This window comes from Bos javanicus, chromosome 6 (assembly GCF_032452875.1).
Source record: "Bos javanicus breed banteng chromosome 6, ARS-OSU_banteng_1.0, whole genome shotgun sequence".
Classification (NCBI taxonomy): domain Eukaryota; kingdom Metazoa; phylum Chordata; class Mammalia; order Artiodactyla; family Bovidae; genus Bos; species Bos javanicus.
This window is the reverse complement of record NC_083873.1, coordinates 102,909,658-102,928,573: the sequence shown is the minus strand read 5'-3', so window position 1 is coordinate 102,928,573 and position 18,916 is coordinate 102,909,658. Positions and strand designations below refer to the sequence as shown.

Genomic DNA, 18,916 nt, shown 5'->3' with positions numbered 1-18,916 from the left:
CAACTGAAGCGACTTAGTAGCAGCAGCAGTACATATCCCCAGTACACAGGTCAGAAACCTGAGGCTCTGAGTTAGGCTGCAGGAGTTGTGTGTCACCCTGCTCCAGGCTTAAGCAATTTGCCAATGAATCAGGATGAAATGGAATTATAATGAGTGGCTGAGTTGAACTTTATACACTGCAACCTGGGAATCACCCGTGTTGACCAGGGTAGAAGCGAACAGGAATGTTCATAATGATTACATCCATGTGTCCACACAAAAGATAAAGAGCTCCTGCTTTGTCCCAGGTGCTAATACAGTAGAGAACAAAATGAAGCCTCATGAAGCCTGTCTAGTGAGTGAGGAGAGTGTTACCGAAACACACAGATTAATGTAGAGTTATATTCATCAGTAATGCTATGGAGCATCAGGTAGGAGGTCTATGGAAGATCTCTCAGAGAGGGAAAAGACATACAGGAGAACTAACAACCTGCCCATCAGAAAGTGGAGGAAGATGCTTCCCAGTGGAGGCAACACCACCTGCAAAGAGCCTAAGGTCTCAAAGGGCTCGTAGGGAGGATTTGGTCATGCCGAGGTGGTGCTGGGAGGAAGTGAATCCTTGCAGGTGGAGGGGACACAAGAGGCCAGGAAAGAGCAGAGGAAAGGCGTTGTGGGGATGGTGGGCAGTGGGCCTTCCAGCAACTTCTGGAATGGAGCAGAACAGGGTGTGGGAGATGAGGCCAGAGAGGCAGGTAGGACAAGTCCTAAGGGTCTGAGATGCAGGCTGAGGGCCAACCTCCTGGAGGGCAGACACTGGGAGCGATGGAGGGTTGGAAGCAAGAGGATGCCGGGTCCACACTGCTGTGGGGACCTTCCTGGTACACACGCAGCCCCAGGCAATCTGCCCATCAAGGCAAGCCTAAGCCCAGAGGCCAGTCCACTCGCCCTAGAAGACAGAGAGCACTGATTTGTTCTTACAAAAAACAAACGGAAATGGTGCCGGCGTGTCCATCCTACAAGCTCCCACGCACCATAACGTAGGGTCGGGCTGTCCTTTCTCTAGATCACCCAGAACGAGTCACGCTTCACACTCTCGTGTGCAGCTATGACCTGGATCAAGAAGAGGTCACAGGCCACACGCCCACATGTGATGATGGGAACAAGTTGGCATTGCTGCGGGGAAAGCTGGCAGCACCCTGTGTTCTTCTCACGGTGCCTGGATCCAATGTGGTGCATCTCATGGGAGTGGCCAAAGCATGTGGCACTGGCCCTTTTGCTTGACAACAATTTGCTGTTGGTCACAGAACCCAAGACCTCAAATAGCCTCTTCAGGCTGGACATGCAGAACATGTCCTAGAAAATCTGCTCCTGTGCTGTAGCCTGGCCCTGTAGGGACATGCTAACCTCCTAGGGAAGGACAGTGAGCCCTTGAGGCTGTCACAGAAACGTCGCCCGCCGCCACCCTCCTGGGGGTCTTGCAGCCTCCAGAACTGTGAGAAAATACATGTCTGCTGTTTAAGTCCCCTCTGTGTTACCTGTTGTGACAGCCAAAGTAGAATAAATGCCGTCCAGAGAGGACTTAACAGCAGGAGGCAGACTGATAGGCTGCAGAGATGCTCTGAAGCTGGTCAGTGTTGGTCCACATGCGTGAAGAAGAGATGCCAGCTCTACATGGTGGATGGAGGGGGAAGGGGTTAAAGACGCAGAGATGTAGGAAGGGGCTGCAGTGAAGGTGGTGGGTGAGCTCAGTGTTCCCCAGGAGGCCCGGAGGATACTCAGTTTACAAAGCACGGGCATCACCAAGCTCAGAGTTGGGGCTGCCCCTGTAGGCTGGGGAGGATGAGAGCCATGCCATTACAGAAGGGACTCTCTGGTGGCACTGGAAGTGATATGATGAGGAAAGGAGAGGCCAGGTACCTGCATGTGGCAGGCAAGTTAATGCTGGCTGTGGGGAGGACACCTCAGCGGATCCCTATGTGGCTTCTTCACAGGCTACTTGAATGTCCCATGATGTGGTTGCTGATTCCTCCAGAGTGAGTCTCAAAGAGAGGACATAGTGACACCAGGCAAGGCGTGCATTTTAGTGAGGAGATGTGATGGGGGACACATGGCCGTGGGGTCTCTGCTCCCACTGTGAGCCCAGTTTCCAGAAGCTGCAGGCCTGAGTGAGGAAAGGAGTGGCCAGGTGAAGGTTCAGGTGAGCCGGAGCCTGGAGACGGCACCTGTGACTCTGGGGCACCGTCCTCTAGGAGGCATGTACACCCCAAATCCGTGGCCAGTGCACGGGGTCCCCAGTGGGTAGAATATGTGAGATGGAAACAAGAGGGCCTCATGTATCATCAGTCCCAGTGACCTACTTGGGAATTGGAGTCTCACACGCACGACTCTGGACTCTGCAGGTTCAGAGGTTTGGCATCCAAAGGAGGGATGTATCCACCAGGTGACCACCTACTGGTGGCCCTGGTCCCTTTGCACTGCTTGTGCCAAGAGACCAGCAGATGAGGGAGGGGAAGGGCCAGCAGTCTAGCGGGGATCACTGATGGAGACCACAGGAGGAGGTAGGTCAGGCGGGCTGAACACAGGGAGGCAGGGAAGGCTCAGATGGTAACAGATGTGTGCATCTCTGGCCGTCTTTTCCTGATGGGGAAGGTGAACGGACAGGTGAGTGCTGTGACTCAGGAAGGCAGGCTGACCAAGGGTCAGGCCCCTCGGGAACGAGGCTCTGGGTATCCCCCACGAGGTCAGCCATCATTTCCAGCCCAGGTGCTCGCTGGAGGTGAGAGGCATGGATGGGTGGTAGATGGGTAGGTGGGGGTATGAGTATCAGATACAACCCTGAGCAAGTTGCAGCAAGAACAGCTAATGCACAGGCCTGGAGGAAAGGCCAAGAACGGACACGTGTGTGACACGTGCAGTCAGGTGGGGCTGGAGCAGCGGGGCCGGCCTGCCTCTCCCTCCCGAAGGGCTCTCAGGGCTTCTCCATGTCTCCTTCCCTCGTGGCCTGGTTTGGGCTTCCTCACAGCATGGCGGCCCTGCCTCCACATGTGAGTGCCCCAGGGACCAAGGCAACGTCTGCCTTGCCACTTCTGACAGCCTCCAAGTCACACAGGGCATCTTGTCCACATTCTGTTGGTTACTAGTGAATCACATGCCCACCAGCTACAAAGGGAGAAGAAACTAGACCCTGTTCTCAACAGGAGGAAAGTCAAGGTCAAATCATGTCAGATGTGAGCCAAGAAAGGGAGATGGGACAGAGAGGATGAAGACTTGCTTGGAGACCATATTCTCCAGTTGTATTTGATGAATGGGTGGACAAGGTGGCCAGAAGGGAGAATGAGTCTCAGCTCTGGTCATGATAGAAAATGCCAATAAGATATTTGGATCTCAGGCAGAGGAGCCCACCCTGTGGATCCCCTGCTCCTCGGTCAAGGGGCACAGAGAGAATGCCAGGCAACACTCAGCTGCACCACGTGACCAGCCTTCCCCCAGGGAAGAGACCCTGAGGTTGTTATCTCTTGTGCATCCTGTCACTGATCCCCGGCTCCTCTATGGCCATCCCATTTTACAGATGAGGGGCTGAGGCCCAGAGAGATTAGGCATCTCGTCAAAGTCACTATTGATTACCCAGATCCTATTTAGAAAGTTTCAGGGATTCTTGCTCCTCTACTAGCTATGTGATCTCGGATAAGTCAGGTACTATTTGTAAAAGCCCATTTTCCTCCTTAAAATGGAGATTACACCCCTTATGGAGAAGGGAATGGCAACCCACTCCAGTACTCTTGCCTGGGGAATCCCATGGACAGAGGAGCCTGGCGGGCTACAGTCCACGGGTAGCAAAGAGTCGGACACGACTGAATGACTAACACCATACTGTACACTGCAATCAAGTTTATCAAGGCAGGCTTCCAGGTGGTGGCACTCCCCGGATGGAGTGTTGAGTTTTGTAGGGCAGCTTCTGAGTCAATCAGCCAGTCAGAGGGCTGCAAGTAGAGATGGGCAGGGAAGCCCAGCAGGAAAAGCTTGGAGAGGCACAAAGGAGGGGCACGGGCATTGGAGTGAGGAGTAGCATTCCTGGCAGGAGTGAAGTCTGGCAGGCTTCCCTGGGGAGGTGGCATTCAGTATTTGGCCTGAAAGTGGACAGAGATTGCCAGGAAACTGCCGATGGGAGTGAACGTCAGAAGGGCAGTGTCTCCAGCCTGCACTGCTCAGGTGACGGCATCTATGTGGGCGTCTCTCCTGTTTTTCTTCCTCCCTCCTCTCCTGAGGGGTGGTAGCCCAATCAGCTCCAGATAAGCCAGGCCCTGTAGGCAGAGTGAAGTCCTCCAGCCCCTGCCTGCAGGCCAGTGTGATGGAGTCACTCAGCTGGCTGCCCGTGCTCATGCCCAGTGCTGAGGCCCCAGGAGGCCCTGGTCCCATCACAAATCACTGTCTTCGTGGTGCCCCACCACCTCGTGGACATGGGTCCCCCACACCTCCAGGTGGGTGTCCTCGGTGATCCTTGCTCACCTCTTGGAGTTGCAGTTCCTTTTTTTCCCCGCACTGGAATCCAGTGTGGGTTTGTGTCCTGGTCTGCACCACAGGGAGGGGCAGCCTGGGCTCTGGTTCTGCCTCCGTTATGGACGGTCTGTGTGGCAGAGCTTGTGCTGGTCGCTTCCAGTCTCTGTGGTTTAGTTTCCCCACCTGTACTGGGGAAAATTACAGGCAGCAGAGATCAGATGAAGTGTGCACAGGCCTGAGGAAGGACATGGTCACAGGCTCAGTCTGGGGACCCGCTCTGCGCCCTGAGGTTCACTTCTATAGGGAGCAGGGGCCTCAGGGCCTTTGCACTGGCTGTTCCCTTTGCCACAAAGTCTTTCCTCCCAGATGCCTGAGGGGTTCAGTCCCTCTCTATCTCCTGGTTGTTCCTGAAAAGGGCTTTCATGGTGAGGCCTTCCTGGCACCCTTGTGTACTCTCCTGTATGTGCTGTGCTCAGTCATTTCAGTCGGGTCTGACTCTTTGTGATCCTGTGGACTATAGCCTGCCAGGCTCCTCTATCCATGGGATTCTCCAGGCAAGAATACTGGAGTGGGTTGCCATTTCCTTCTCCAATGCATGAAAGTGAAAAGTGAAAGTGAAGTCCCTCAGTCGGCTCGACTCTTAGCGACCCCATGGACTGGAGCCTACCAGGCTCCTCTGTCCATGGGAATTTCCAGGCAAGAGTACTGGAGTAGGGTGCCATTGCCTCCCCTGTATATATTCCCCCTACTCCCTTCCTTATATTTTACTTACCAGCTTGTGAATCTCTGGTTTCCAAACTAGAACATCAGCTGCCTCGGTAGGGGCTTCATCCACTGTGTCTATGAACATATTCTCAACCCGTCTGATGGATGGAGTAGAGGCTCCATGAGTGTTTGTTGAGTGAATGAATGAATGATGCCAGGAGGGAGAGGGGGGAAAGACTCTGATTTCTTTAGGTGACTTTAAATTGTTAGACATACCTCCTTGAGCTTTCTTATGGAAGAAGGAAGGAAATAAATAAACACACCACCCCACTCTGTGATGATGGATATAATTCCTTGCATGAGATGTTAACAAGTGAGGAGCTCATTTTAAAGAGAGGGGCAGCAAGAGCCTTGAGGCTGAGTCCGGTCCTGGGCCCACTGGGTAGCCTCTGTGGGGGCCACCGACCTGTGTGTGGAGCTGCTGACCTGTCACCCCCAGTTTACAGAAGGGGAAACTGAGGCCCAGGGAAGGTTGGTGCTGCTCAAGGTCACCAGAAATAGCCCCCATTCCTGCTGACTCCCTGCCCAGTGCTCTCTGCATTCCTTTACCAGCATCTCCAGGCTCCACAGTGAGCCAGGCTGACCTAGATGGGAAGCAGGCGCGGCTCCATCCTGGGGGCTCCCTGCCTGGGGCGAGGCAGGTAGATCCACAGGGACGACCCGGGGGTCCGCTCCTCTCAGCTCCATCTCTCAGCACCCACACCCCCTCATTCCAGCCCAAGGAAGCCCTCTGAGTCCCTGGACCTCTCCCCTGGGGCCCCTGGGTTTGACTGGTCTGTCCCCCCCATGGCAGCCCCGGGGCCACCCAGCATGTCCTTCTGGGAGGCTGTCCCCGACCCTGGGCCTGGCCGGCATGTCCCTCTGTCACAGTGCCATGGTCTGTTTCCACATGTCTCCCCAGGAGAGCACCTTCCCTCCCATCAAGGAGTGTCTGCCCATGTCCTTCCCCCAGCGCACTGTGTATCGTGCCTCTGGCACAGAGTGGGCACAGAGGCTCCCTTGCTGGAACAGCAGTGAGAGCAGAGGGCAGGGCCCTGGGCAGATGGTGTGAGTGCCAGGGACCCCCTGACACTGTGGGTCCCTGGATTTTACTCCTTGGCCTCCGGGATTCCCGATGGAGCTGGTGTGATGGTGTCGCCCTTCCCCTTCCCCTCCCCCGGTCTAGCAGAGCACGCAGGCTTATGTCACCACAGTCTACACCTCGGTGGTGGAGGACCTGACCCGTAATAAGCAGCACAGGTTCATCATCGTGGACCAGGAGTTCTTCCGGCTGTGGTGGGATGGCGTCGCGTCAGCCAAGCAGAAAGTCCAGGTAACGCTGCCCTCCAGGGTGGTCCTCACCAGGGAGCTGAGAGAGGAGTGGCCTGGGGGTCCCAGTGATGACCCTCCAGGAAGCTCCTGGGACAGTGCTCTCTGTGGCCAGGGCTGTGCTGTGTAAACCAGGAGGCCCTAAACTCTCTGGGGCTGCTCTCAGAGTTTAGATGAGAGTTGTGGTCAGCCCCATGCCCCGGAGATAGGTTTGTGTTTAATCCCGCCTTTCTGGCTACTCATTGCAGCTGTGGCAACCCCGCTGGCACTCAGCTGGCATGAACGGGGTCACCTCTGACACTGGGCGCTCCAGGGGGGCCTGTGTCCACACTCTCTTCCTTCATTTACACATCTGTGTGGCCCCCCTGGGGACGGGAGCTGGTGACCCAGCCAGGGGGTGCCACAGTCCCTGTGGTTTCAAGGCTGGAGGCAGATTGGCTTCACTCATCACAGGGAGTGAGAAGCCCCGCTCCACAGAGGGCAGCCTGGGACCAGGGCCTGCTCCCCCACCTCCCTGGGTGATCTCAGGTGGCTGGTGGCCTCTGTCAGCCGCATCTACAGTGGGAGTGATCTCCCTCCTCAGAGAGGCTCTACTTTGAGTAACCACATGATGGAAGCACCTGGGATGCCTCTCTGGAGCTTGGCCCCTCCAGGCTTCCCTTTCCCTCAGAACAGTCCCCGGTGGTGAGTCTCAGAGGCCCAGAGACCTGCTCAAGGTAGCAAAGCTCAGATGGTGAAGCAGGGTGTCCACAAGGTCCCCCCAGAGAGGATGTGAACCTGCAACCCTAGAGCTGAGAGGACCAGCCTCCCGTTTGATGGGCTCTGCGGCATTCCGGGTGCTGGCCTATGACTTTCTATACATTATTTCATTGACTCCTCCCAACAGCCTCACTACAGAGAAGGTTCAGGTTCAGAGAGGGCAGGTAACTGGCTCGTGGTCACACAGCTTATACCAGACAGGTGGGATTCTGGGTCAGATATCCTGACTCGAAGCATAACTCTCCAAGGTCTTCAGTAGAAAATTCCCATTTCTTTACATGGATGCCCCCAAACATCTGTCTCCTCCCCTAGAGAGAGGTGTGGCCTGGCTAAGGTAATTCAGTGGGACAGCCCACAAAGAGAGAGTTTTTCTCTGCTTTGTTCTGGCGATGTTCTCATTACCTGGGCGATGCCCAGAATGTAGTAGGTGTTTTTTGAAACAGTACATGTAGGTGTCATTCAGTATATTTTCAGTGAATGAGCTTCAAATACTGTACCTTCAGAAATCAAATCAAAACTACAGTCTGTCAAGTGGATGGCAGCTTACTGCCATAGCCTTTGCCCTTACATATCCAGGGACATCCCCAGGGGTCAGCTCCGCTCAGCTTCATCTCCCATCTTCCATCCTCCCTTTCTTTCATATATACTAAAATTTGTCATCCAATCATGTGACAAACCCAATTTGAAGGACAGTCTACAAAATAACTAGCCTGTAATCTTTGAAATTATCAATCACATGGAAGAAAAAGAAAGGCTAGTGAAGTGTTATGAATTAAAGGATAATGAAGAGAAATGACATTAAAACCAATTCATGATCCTAGATTGAATCTTGCACCAGAGGAAGGACATTAGTGGAACAAGTGGCAAAGTTTGACTAAAGTTCCTTAATTCCATAGTAGCGTTTTTAACATTAAATTTCTTGATTTTGATAAGTATGCAAAAGTTACAATAATCTTGTTCTTGCCAAACCTATACTGAAGTATTCTAAAGGCTAACTTGTGCTTTCAAATGGCTTTGAAGAAACAAAGTATGTGTAAGGATACGGGAGCGTATTCAAGGAAACAGGTAAAAATAATGACGAGATCATCTGGGGGAAGTACTTATGGGAGTGCCTGATACAATTCTAGCAAGTATTCTTTAAGTTTGAAATTATTCCAAAAGCAAAATTTCAAGATATATACTTATATATTATATATGTGTTTTATGAAGCTGCTGTCATGGGCCAGGTGCTGGTCTAGGTACTGGACACAGTGCTGACCAGGACAGACAGGGTCCTGCTTTTGCAGAATAAATGAAGGTGAGGAGTTTGAAGGAAGGACCATGAGACTCTGTAGGCATGTCCCCAACAAACACAACCAGGCTCAGCTTGGGGGCTGTCACCTGGCTATTTCTCTCTGCCTCCAACGCCAAGGTCCATGAGCTTGTGGCCCAAAGACGCCTGGAGTTTGTCCTTGGAGGCCAGGTCATGCATGATGAGGCCGTGACCCACGTCGATGACCAGATCCTCCAGCTCACAGGTTTGATTACCCCTTCCCAGACCCAGGGTCCCTTGGGTCTCCTGTTAGGCTGCGACTGGGTATCTGAGCCCTGGTCTGGCCTCCAGGTTCACCTCTCAGCAGGAGACTGTGATCCACAAAAACTGTGATTGGCTGATGCCACACCCTTGCCCATGCCCTTGAGTGCAGGGCTTGAGTGTGGATTTTAGACCAGATGGGCTGGCTAGATCCTGGCTCTCAACCCTCAGAACAGGGGGCAAGTGATGTAACCCCATTAAGTCTCAACTTCCTCCTCTATAAAAAAGTTTGATAATGAGGTACCTCAAAGCATTGTTATTGAGATTAAATTGGGATAATTCAAAAGAGCACATTGAGTGTAGTGTGCGGATCTCCAGTAAACGGTCAGTGAAGGTTAGATCCCATCTCTGTTATCACCCCACCCACCACATACTCTGGCACTATTCACACCATTACCACCACCACCACCATCTGCATCAGCTCCAACACCCCACCACCTCCAACAACAGCACATACTCCACCATCACCACCACCACCATAATCACTACCAACACCATGATCTTGATCATTACATCTACACCATCACCACAATTACTAACACCACCACCACCATAATCACTACCACCACCTCGATCATTACATATACACCACCACCAACAACCACAATTACTAACACCACCATCTTGACCATTACATCTACACCACCACCATCACCATAATTACTAACACCACTACCTCGATCATTACATCTACACCACCACCACCACCACAATTACTAACACCACCACTATCTTGATCATTACATCTACACCATCACCATAATTACTAACAGCACCACCTCGATCATTACATCAACACCGTCACCACCACCATAATTACTAACACCGCCACCTCAGTCATTACATATACACCATCACCACCACCACCACCACCATAATCACTACCACCACCACCACCTGGATCATTACATCTACACCAGGACGACCACCACCATAATTACCAACAACACCACCTCAATCATTCTGTCTATACCATCACCACTACCACCACCATCAACAACCACCACATCTCCATCAGCAGCAGCAGCAGCTCTGCTACTGTCATCACTGCCTACACCACCTTGAGGACCACCAGCAGCACCACTGGCATCACATCCACCATCAGCTCAAACACCTCAACCACCTCACACACCTCCACTACTTCACTGCCACCACCACCATCTGTACAACTGTACACCACCATCTGCACACCACCTGTACAACTACCTAAACCACATCACCTCATGAACACCTCTACTACCACCAGCTTCTGCATCATCTTCGCCACCAACAAAACCTCTACCACCATCATCACCAACTCCACTACCACTATTACAACTGCCACTACAAAAAGAAGGGCCACCTCCACCAGCACATCACCTGCCCATTCCAACAGCCTCTGACACCATGACCACCAGTACCACAAAAAACAAACACATCTCCAATGTCAACTCTACCACCACCACCAAAACCACCACCATTAATGCTAACACCATCATGAGCAGTTCAAAAACTTCATCACCACCTCTACCATCCTCACCACCACCATCATCATTATCTCTACCATGGCCATTACTACCGCAACCACTGCTTCACCCACCATCACCTCCACCACCATATCACCACCATCTCCTCTATCCCCACTGTGTTCTCCATCCCCTTGCATAGTTTGCACCAAACACCCATTCCAAGCTATGTAACTAATGTTTTTTCACAAGAAATAGTTTCACCCATCCCTAAAGGCAGGGTGACATTACTTTGTCAACAAAGGTCTGTCTAGTCAAGGCTATGGTTTTTCCAGTAGTCATGTATGGATGTGAGAGTTGGACTATAAAGAAAGCTGAGTGCAGAAAAATTGATGCTTTTGAACTGTGGTGTTAGAGAAGACTCTTGAGAGTCCCTTGGACTGCAAGGAGATCCATCAGTCCATCCTAAAGGAAATCAGTCTTGGGTGTTCATTGGAAGGACTAATGTTGAAGCAGAAACTCCAATATTTTGGCCACCTGATGCAAAGAGCTGACTCATTTGAAAAGACCCTGATGTTGGGAAAGATTGAGGGCAGGCAGAGAAGGGGATGACAGAGGATGAGATGGCTAGATGGCATCACTGACTCAATGGACATGAGTTTGGGTAAACTCCTGGAGTTGGTGATGGACAGGGAGGCCTGGTGTGCTGTGGTTCATGGGGTCGCAAAGAGTCGGACATGACTGAGAGACTGAACTGAAAGGCAGGGTACTAAGGGAGCATCACTGTTCTAAGTTTCATTTTGTGGAACAGGCACAAAGGCTGAGGCCAAAGGAAGGTCAAAGAGGCAGTGGATGAGCCAGCATTGATTACAGCTCTAGCCCACTGTCACCCCCCTAAGTGTGATCCCAGTTACACCAAGTGTCGAACACCAAGATGGCATTGGATTTTTTCTGAGAATTTTCCTTACACTGTCTCTCCTTTCACCCCTTTAATCTGTGGTTCCTTCCTTCTGAGTTTCTATGGACTTATTTCTAGGTGTAAATAGGAACGTGATGGGAATGTTTAAGTTTTGTTAAGTAAACTCCTAGTCTGCAAAGTGCAGTCGCAGCCCTCACCTCCTGGCCTCTACCTCATCCTTCTGCCTCCCGCTGCTCTTAAGCTGCTCCCACAACAGGGCCTCCTGTGCTTTCAATCACAAGCTTTCCTGTTGTTTCCACCCGAACAGCTCATCTCAGACTCAGCTGAGGGGTCTCATGGTCCAGGAACCTCCGTTAAACTCACAGGACCTTGTCATCTCCCCTCTCCACCTGGAAACTACAGGTTGTCTCTGCTAGTGACTGGTGTCTGATTCTTCTCTGGATCCCCAGAGCTCAGCCCAGAATCTGGTCAGACAAGTGCTATTGAGCTTGGAAGGAGGGGATAGGTGCTGACCCCCTCCCCTCCTCGGGGGTGACCACGGTGGGGACAGCCCTCACCTCTGGTCTCAGCCCACCATGCCCACTGTCCTGAATGCCCCAGAGATGACCCTACAGGCCTGGCCTAGACCATGGCAACCAGAATCCCAGCACAATTGTGTTCCCATCACCCTGAGGTAGGAAAGGACATGAACCTCCGGGCAATGGTTCCTCCCCAGGGGATTTCATGAGGCATCATTTCCAAGACCAGCCAAGCTCCCCGGAGGATGGACATTGATTTCCTCTCACAATAAACTTCATGTTCTAAGTACAAGACATACACTTAGTCCCTTCAGTCCTTGAGGCAGTCCTGGAGATGGGGAGTCTTACAAGACTCCACCCGTAGGGGTAAAGGTTGAGGCTCAAATCCTACTAAAACTTACCCAAGTCACGCTGCCACCAGGTAAGAATCATGGATCTGACCCGAGCCTGGCCCAGTCAGTGAGGGGCTTGTTAGCTCAGCCCCTCTCCCTGGAGGCTGGACCAAGTGCTTTTCCATCTCTTTTCTCTGATGGCCTCAGAACAGCCTGGCTCAATATCACTTCAGTTCAGTTTAGTCGCTTAGTCGTGTCCGACTCTTTGCAAACCCATGGACTGCAGCACACCAGGCCTCCCTGTCCATCACCAACTCCTGGAGCTTGCTAAACCCATGTCCATCAAATCGGTGATGCTGATGTGGCTCGATATAGTAGCTTGTAAATCAGAATTCAGTAAGTTAGTGGTTGGATGATTCTGAGATGGAGTCCTCTGTATTAGTGTCTACAGCAGCAAGACCCTGCTTGGCCTGGTAGATGGCACTCCAGTCCTAGAGAAGGGCAGGGGGACTTGAGGGAGTTAGGGGGTGAGGGGCCACCCTTCAGTCACTGAGGAGGCTGATCTCTTTGCAGAAGGACATGGGTTTCTCTATGAAACGTTTGGGATCCGGCCGCAGTTCTCCTGGCAGGTGGACTCATTTGGCGCATCTGCCACAACTCCCACCCTGTTTGCCCTGGCAGGCTTCAGTGGCCACATCATCTCCCGCATAGACTATGACCTGAAGGAGACCATGCAGCAGAAACAGGTGAGCAGCGAGCCACATCCACGGCTCCCAACTTGCCTCTGCTTCTTCCCCCTCTATTCCTGCATCTCAGAGCCCCTGATATTCTCCCGAGCATTTGGGATGCTGGCGGCTACACAGGCCATGGGAGGTCCCAGGCCCATCTTTGTCCTGCTGTGCCCTCCAGCATGAATGGTTCTCTCCTCCTGTAGGTCTAGCTCCTGGCTGAGCTACAGGCCCAGCTCGGATGTCTGTGGCTCTGAGTCCCCTTCCCCCTTCAGCTGGGCTGGTGCTGTCTTCTTGAGTCTCCAAAGGGTCTGGCACAGACCTGCACTCAGTAAACTGTGCTCGATGCAGAGAGGAGGTGGTGGGGGGTTCAGGGTACCTGGGACATAATAACTCTTCTGATGGGTGGGCAGCTAGCATGAATGAATGTAACACTCAACAACCACACAGACACTGCCTTTGCCATCTACAAAGTGCCAGGCCTGGTGGAAGCCACTGCCCTCTGGGTTTCTTTTAATCCTTGCAGCAGCCTATGATGTAGTTTCTTTATTTCCTGGGGCTGTCTGAAGAAAGTACCGAAAACCGGGAACTTCCAACAACAGAAATGTGTTGTTAACGGGCCTGTGAGATGAGTGCAATCGTGTGGTAGTTTGAGCATTCTTTGGCATTGCCTTTCTCTGGGATTGGAATGAAAACTGACCTTTGCCAGTCCTGTGGCCACTGCTGAGTTTTCCAAATTTGCTGGCATATTGAGTGCAGCACTTTCACAGCATCATCTTTCAGGATTTGGAATAGCTGAACTGGAATTCCATCACCTCCACTAGCTTTGTTCGTAGTGATGCTTTCTAAGGCCCACTTGACTTCACATTCCAGGATGTCTGGCTCTAGGTCAGTGATCACACCATGGTGATTATTTGGATCGTGAAGATCTTTTTTGTACACAGTTCTTCTGTGTATTCTTGCCACCTCTTCTTAATATCTTCTGCTTCTGTTAGGTCCATACCATTTCTGTCCTTTATTGAGCCCATCTTTGCGTGAAATGTTCCCTTGGTATCTCTAATTTTCTTGAAGAGATCTCTAGTCTTTCCCATTCTGTTGTTTTCCTCTATTTCTTTTCATTGGTCGCTGAGGAAGGCTTTCTTATCTCTTCTTGCTATTCTTTGGAACTCTGCATTCAGATGCTTACATCTTTCCTTTTCTCCTTTGCTTTTTGCTTCTCTTCTTTTCACAGCTATTTATAAGGCCTCCTCAGACAGCCATTTTGCTTTTTTGCATTTCTTTTCCATGGGGATGGTCTTGATCCCTGTCTCCTGTACGATGTCATGAACCTCAGTCCATAGTTCATCAGGCACTCTGTCTATCAGATCTAGTCCCTTAAATCTATTTGTCACTTCCACTGTATAATCATAAGGGATTTGATTTAGGTCATACCTGAATGGTCTAGTAGTTTTCTCCACTTTCTTCAATTTAAGTCAATTTTTCTTCAATTCAATTCAATTTTAGTATACCTTAGTGATTAGCAAACTGAGATTCACAGAGATTCCCAGGTTGGTCATTCCTGGAGCCTGGTTGAGATGTCACCTCTATGCTTCCTGGCATGAATGGCAAAGACCCTTGCTGTGGGCTATCCAGACCCCAGAAGTTCACTTTTGGTGGGTCCCAAACCACATTAGTGCCTGTGGATTCCAGCATGCTGGCCTGTCTTTATACAGAATATTGAGATTCTGCTCATCAGGAAGTTTTTCAGAGTCATTTTTACTTTAAAAATATTGTTAAAATACCATAATTTAGGTATCAAGATTTTTATACCCCCGAAGTCTGGTGCCCACGGTGCCTGTGTTCCTTGCTTACCCTTGGCCCCAGCCCTCTTTTCGTCCTTGGGAGTGGATCTGATGAGCATGGAGCTGACATAAAGAAGGAGAAATCAAGACGGTCCTCACTTAATCCGTATGGTGGAGGTGGGGCCCAGAGGTTGTGGGCTTCACTTGGCAGCAGAAGGAATACAGGAGCTGTAAGGAGATGTGCTTGAGGTCCCCCACAGGGCTGAAATGTGGCCCCTCTGTCCACAAAGCTCTCATCTGCCCACCACTGACCTGCCTGTCAGACTGATGGATGATGGAGGCCATCAGAGGGGTCTGCTGGCCCAGATGCACTCTGGCCTCACAGAGCACTTCCGGTCCACCTGGACCCCAGGCTGCTTTCCTTTCCAGGGTGCAGCCCCCTAACACTCTTCCCTGTCTCTCAGCGAAGGGTTTTTCTTCCAAGATCAACGCATGGATGAGATGTTCACCCCCAGTGACATGCCTGTCATTAAGGACAACATTCAGATGTATACCAAGAAACTGTTGAACAACACATGGGAACAGTTCATCTGGTTCCAGATAGGACATGTTCTCTGGCCGTGGGTAAGGGGGCACATCCCAGGCCCTGATTCCTCAACTACACCCAGAGATTGCCATGATGGGTCTGGCCTCTGTACCTGCTACTACCCTTTACCTGTTTGCAGCTCTAACCAGGCTGGTCTTCATCCAGTCAGTTTTACTGCCTTGGGAGTTCAGAATGTGGTATTTGCCAAAGGAAAATAGAAACACCTGCCTAAAGTAACTTGGATCTGGGTCACAAAAGTTTATAAAAATCTACCTCTAACCTCCTACTGGAGAAGGCAATGGCACCCCACTCCAGTACTCTTGCCTGGAAAATCCCATGGATGGAGGAGCCTGGTGGGCTGCAATCCATGGGTTGCTAAGAGTCGGGCACGACTGAGCAACTTCACTTTCACTTTTCCCTTTCACGCATTGGAGAAGGAAATGGCAACCCACTCCACTGTTCTTGCCTGGAAAATCCCAGGGACCGGGGAGCCTGGTGGGCTGCCATCTCTGGGGTCGCACAGAGTCGGACACGACTGAAGCGACTCAGCAGCAGCAGCAGCAACCTCCTACTTCTTACTTGTTATGATGACTGTCAAAGTAGGGTGCTGGAGGATTTATAAATCTAGGCTTGCTTCATCAACATATTATTACTCTGGCATTTCTTTCTGGAGATGGTTCTGAACACACTCGGAGGCCCCGTAAGATCCAGTCATGACCTTTCCCCTCTGATCAAAGACCTTCACCCTGGCGCCGCTTCAGCCCTGTCCAGGGATCTGCCCACCTGTGTTGGGGAAGTTAAGCTGTTTATTGTGCTATACACTCTCATGAGTTTTTGTGGTGCGCTCATCACAGAATTCATGAGAGAGAAAAGATAAGAATAGATTTTATGAAATATCTCTTTAGCCAGCCTGAGAGCAATAAATTCTGAAGGTTTCATCCCTCTGGCCACTCACAGGACTAATTTTGCCTGGACTCACCTGTCAAAACCTAAAGAGAACTTTCTTTGATCTTACCTTGTTGTGCCCACTAGAGTCTTCCCAGGTGGCTCAGTGGTAAAGAATGTGCCTCCCAACACCATGAGACTTAGGAGATGTGAGTTTGATCCCTGGGTCAGGAAGATCCCCTGGGGGAGGAAATGGCAGTCCACTCCTGTCTTCTTGCCTGGAAAATCCCATGAACAGAGGATCCTAGTGGGCTGCAGTCCAAGGGGTAGCAAAAGAGTCAGACACGACCAAGTGACTGAGCACGCACACACCCATGAGAGTAAGATAATCTCCTCTGCAAGATTTCTGTGAGCCAGGAATTGCAGATTTTAATAAAGATGCATTCAGAGGTGGCTGGACATTCAATTGAGTCCAACATTTGAGATACACATGAAATGCCTCTGAACAACTTTATCCATTACATGATTTCATCTCAGTCAAAGGAAGACTTTCACTCCTGTGAGCCCTGCCTCTTACATATATTCTCACTATAATTCTATTATATGTACTTTTCCCAAAGCCAAATTTCAACAAGGAAAACACAGAATACTGTGACTATTTGGGGGGGGTACTTTTTTTTAGAACTGTAGCTCTCTCCTTCTTTATTGTGTATGACATTATATTAGTCGCATGAATACAACATAATGACCCCATATATGAATATATTGCAAAATGATAACCACAATAGATCTAGTTAATATCTGTCACCACAGAGAGTTACAAAAATTTTTTTTGTGATGTGAGCTTTTAAGATCTACTCTTTTAGCAACTTTCAAATACATGATAGAGTATCATTAGCCACAGTTACCATGATGTACTCTGCATCTCCAAGACTTCTGTATTTTGTCGAAGGAAATTTATACCTTTTGACTTCCATCAGTCATTTAAGCAACCACCAATCTGTTCTCTCCAGGCATAAGCTTATTTTTATATTACCTCCATTAAAAAAATTCACCTGTGAGATCATATGGCATTCATGTTTCCCTATCTGACTTCACTTAGCATAATGACTTCAAGTTCCATCCATGTTGCTGCAAATGGCAAGATTTCCTGTTTTTTATTGATGATGTTATTGGTGAATAACTATATATATTTATATATATATACACACATTTATAAATATTTATATAACATTTTATTTATCTGTTCATCCACTGATGGATGCATAGGCTGACCCCTATTGTTTTAAATAATGCAACAATGAACCTGGGGGTGCAGAGGTCTTTTCAAGTTAATGTTTTTGTTTTCTTTGGATAAACACACAGAAGTGGGATTGCTGGATCATATGTGGCTCTATCTTTAATTTCTTGAGGAATCTCCATACTGTTTTCTATAGTTGCTATAACAGTTTTCATTCAAACTAACTGTGCATGAAAGTTTTCTTTTCTCCTCATCTTGAGCAACACTTGTGGTTTCTTGTCTCTTGGACAACAGCCATTCTAATAGATTTGAGGTGGTACCTCTCTGTGATTTTGATATATTCAGTATCTTTTCCTGTGTCTGTTGGCATCTCTATATGTTCCTTGGACAAATGTCTGTTCAGGTCCTTTGCCCATTTTTTACCTAAATTGCTTGTATTTTACTATTCAGTTGTATGTATTATTTACATATTTTCAATATCAACCTTTTTCATATTTATGATTTGCAAGTATTTTTTCCCATTTAGTAGGTTGTCTTATTTTGTTGAAGATACTTTGCTGTGCAGAAGCTTTTGTTTGATGTAGTCCAAATTGTTTATTATTCCTTGGGTTGCTTTAGCATTGGTATCAAATCCAAAAATATAATTAAGATAGATGATAAGGAGTTTATTACTTATGTTTTATTTTATAGTTTCAGGTCTTATCATCAAGTCTTCAACTAATTTGAATTAATATGTGAGTACAGTGTCAGATGGTAGTCCAAATTCATTCCTTGAATGAGGATATCCAGTTTTCTAACACTATTTATTGTAGAAAATGTCCTTTTCCCATTTTATGTTATTGGCTCCTTTGGTGTAAAATAATTACCTTATATGTGTGGCTTATTTCTGAGCTTTCTATCCTCCCCCATTGATCTATGTATCTCTTTTTATGTCAATATTGGTCTATTTTGACTAGTATAGCCTTGTAGCATATGAAGCTCTCCACCTGGGTGCCTTTTCCCAATAAAGTCTCTTGCTTTGTCAGCACATGTGTCTCCTCGGACAATTCATTTCTGAGTGTTTCTTTGGAAGGAATGATGCTAAAGCTGAAACTCCAGTATTTGGCCACCTCGTGCGAAGAGTTGACTCATTGGAAAAGACTCTGATGCTGGGAGGGATTGGGGGCAGGAGGAGAAGGGGACGACAGAGGATGAGATGGCTGGATGGCATCACTGACTCGATGGACGTGAGTCTGAGTGAACTCCAGGTGTTGGTGATGGACAGGGAGGCCTGGCGTGCTGCGATTCATGGGGTCGCAAAGAGTCGGACACGACTAAGCGACTGAACTGAACTGAACTGTAGCATATGATGAAATCAGAGTCATGATGCTTCCTGTACAGTTCTTCTTCCTCAAGGGTGATTTGACTACTCAGGGTCTTCTGTGGTTCCAAAAATTTTAGGATTGGTTGTTCTATTTCTAGGGAAAATGTCATTGGAATTGTAATAGGCTTTGCATTGAATCTGTAGATAGATTTGGGAAATGTGGACATTTCATCAATTCTTTCACTCATGAGCACAGAATATTTTCCCATTTATTTGTGTCTTCTTCAATTTCTATAAT

The 18,916-nt window shown here is 49.3% G+C and overlaps 1 pseudogene; it reads left to right on the top strand.

Annotated features, from left to right (window-relative positions):
- The first annotated feature begins 4,327 nt into the window (after positions 1 to 4,327).
- LOC133249180 (epididymis-specific alpha-mannosidase-like) overlaps positions 4,328 to 18,916 on the top strand; it is a 36,999-nt pseudogene continuing 22,410 nt past the window's right edge.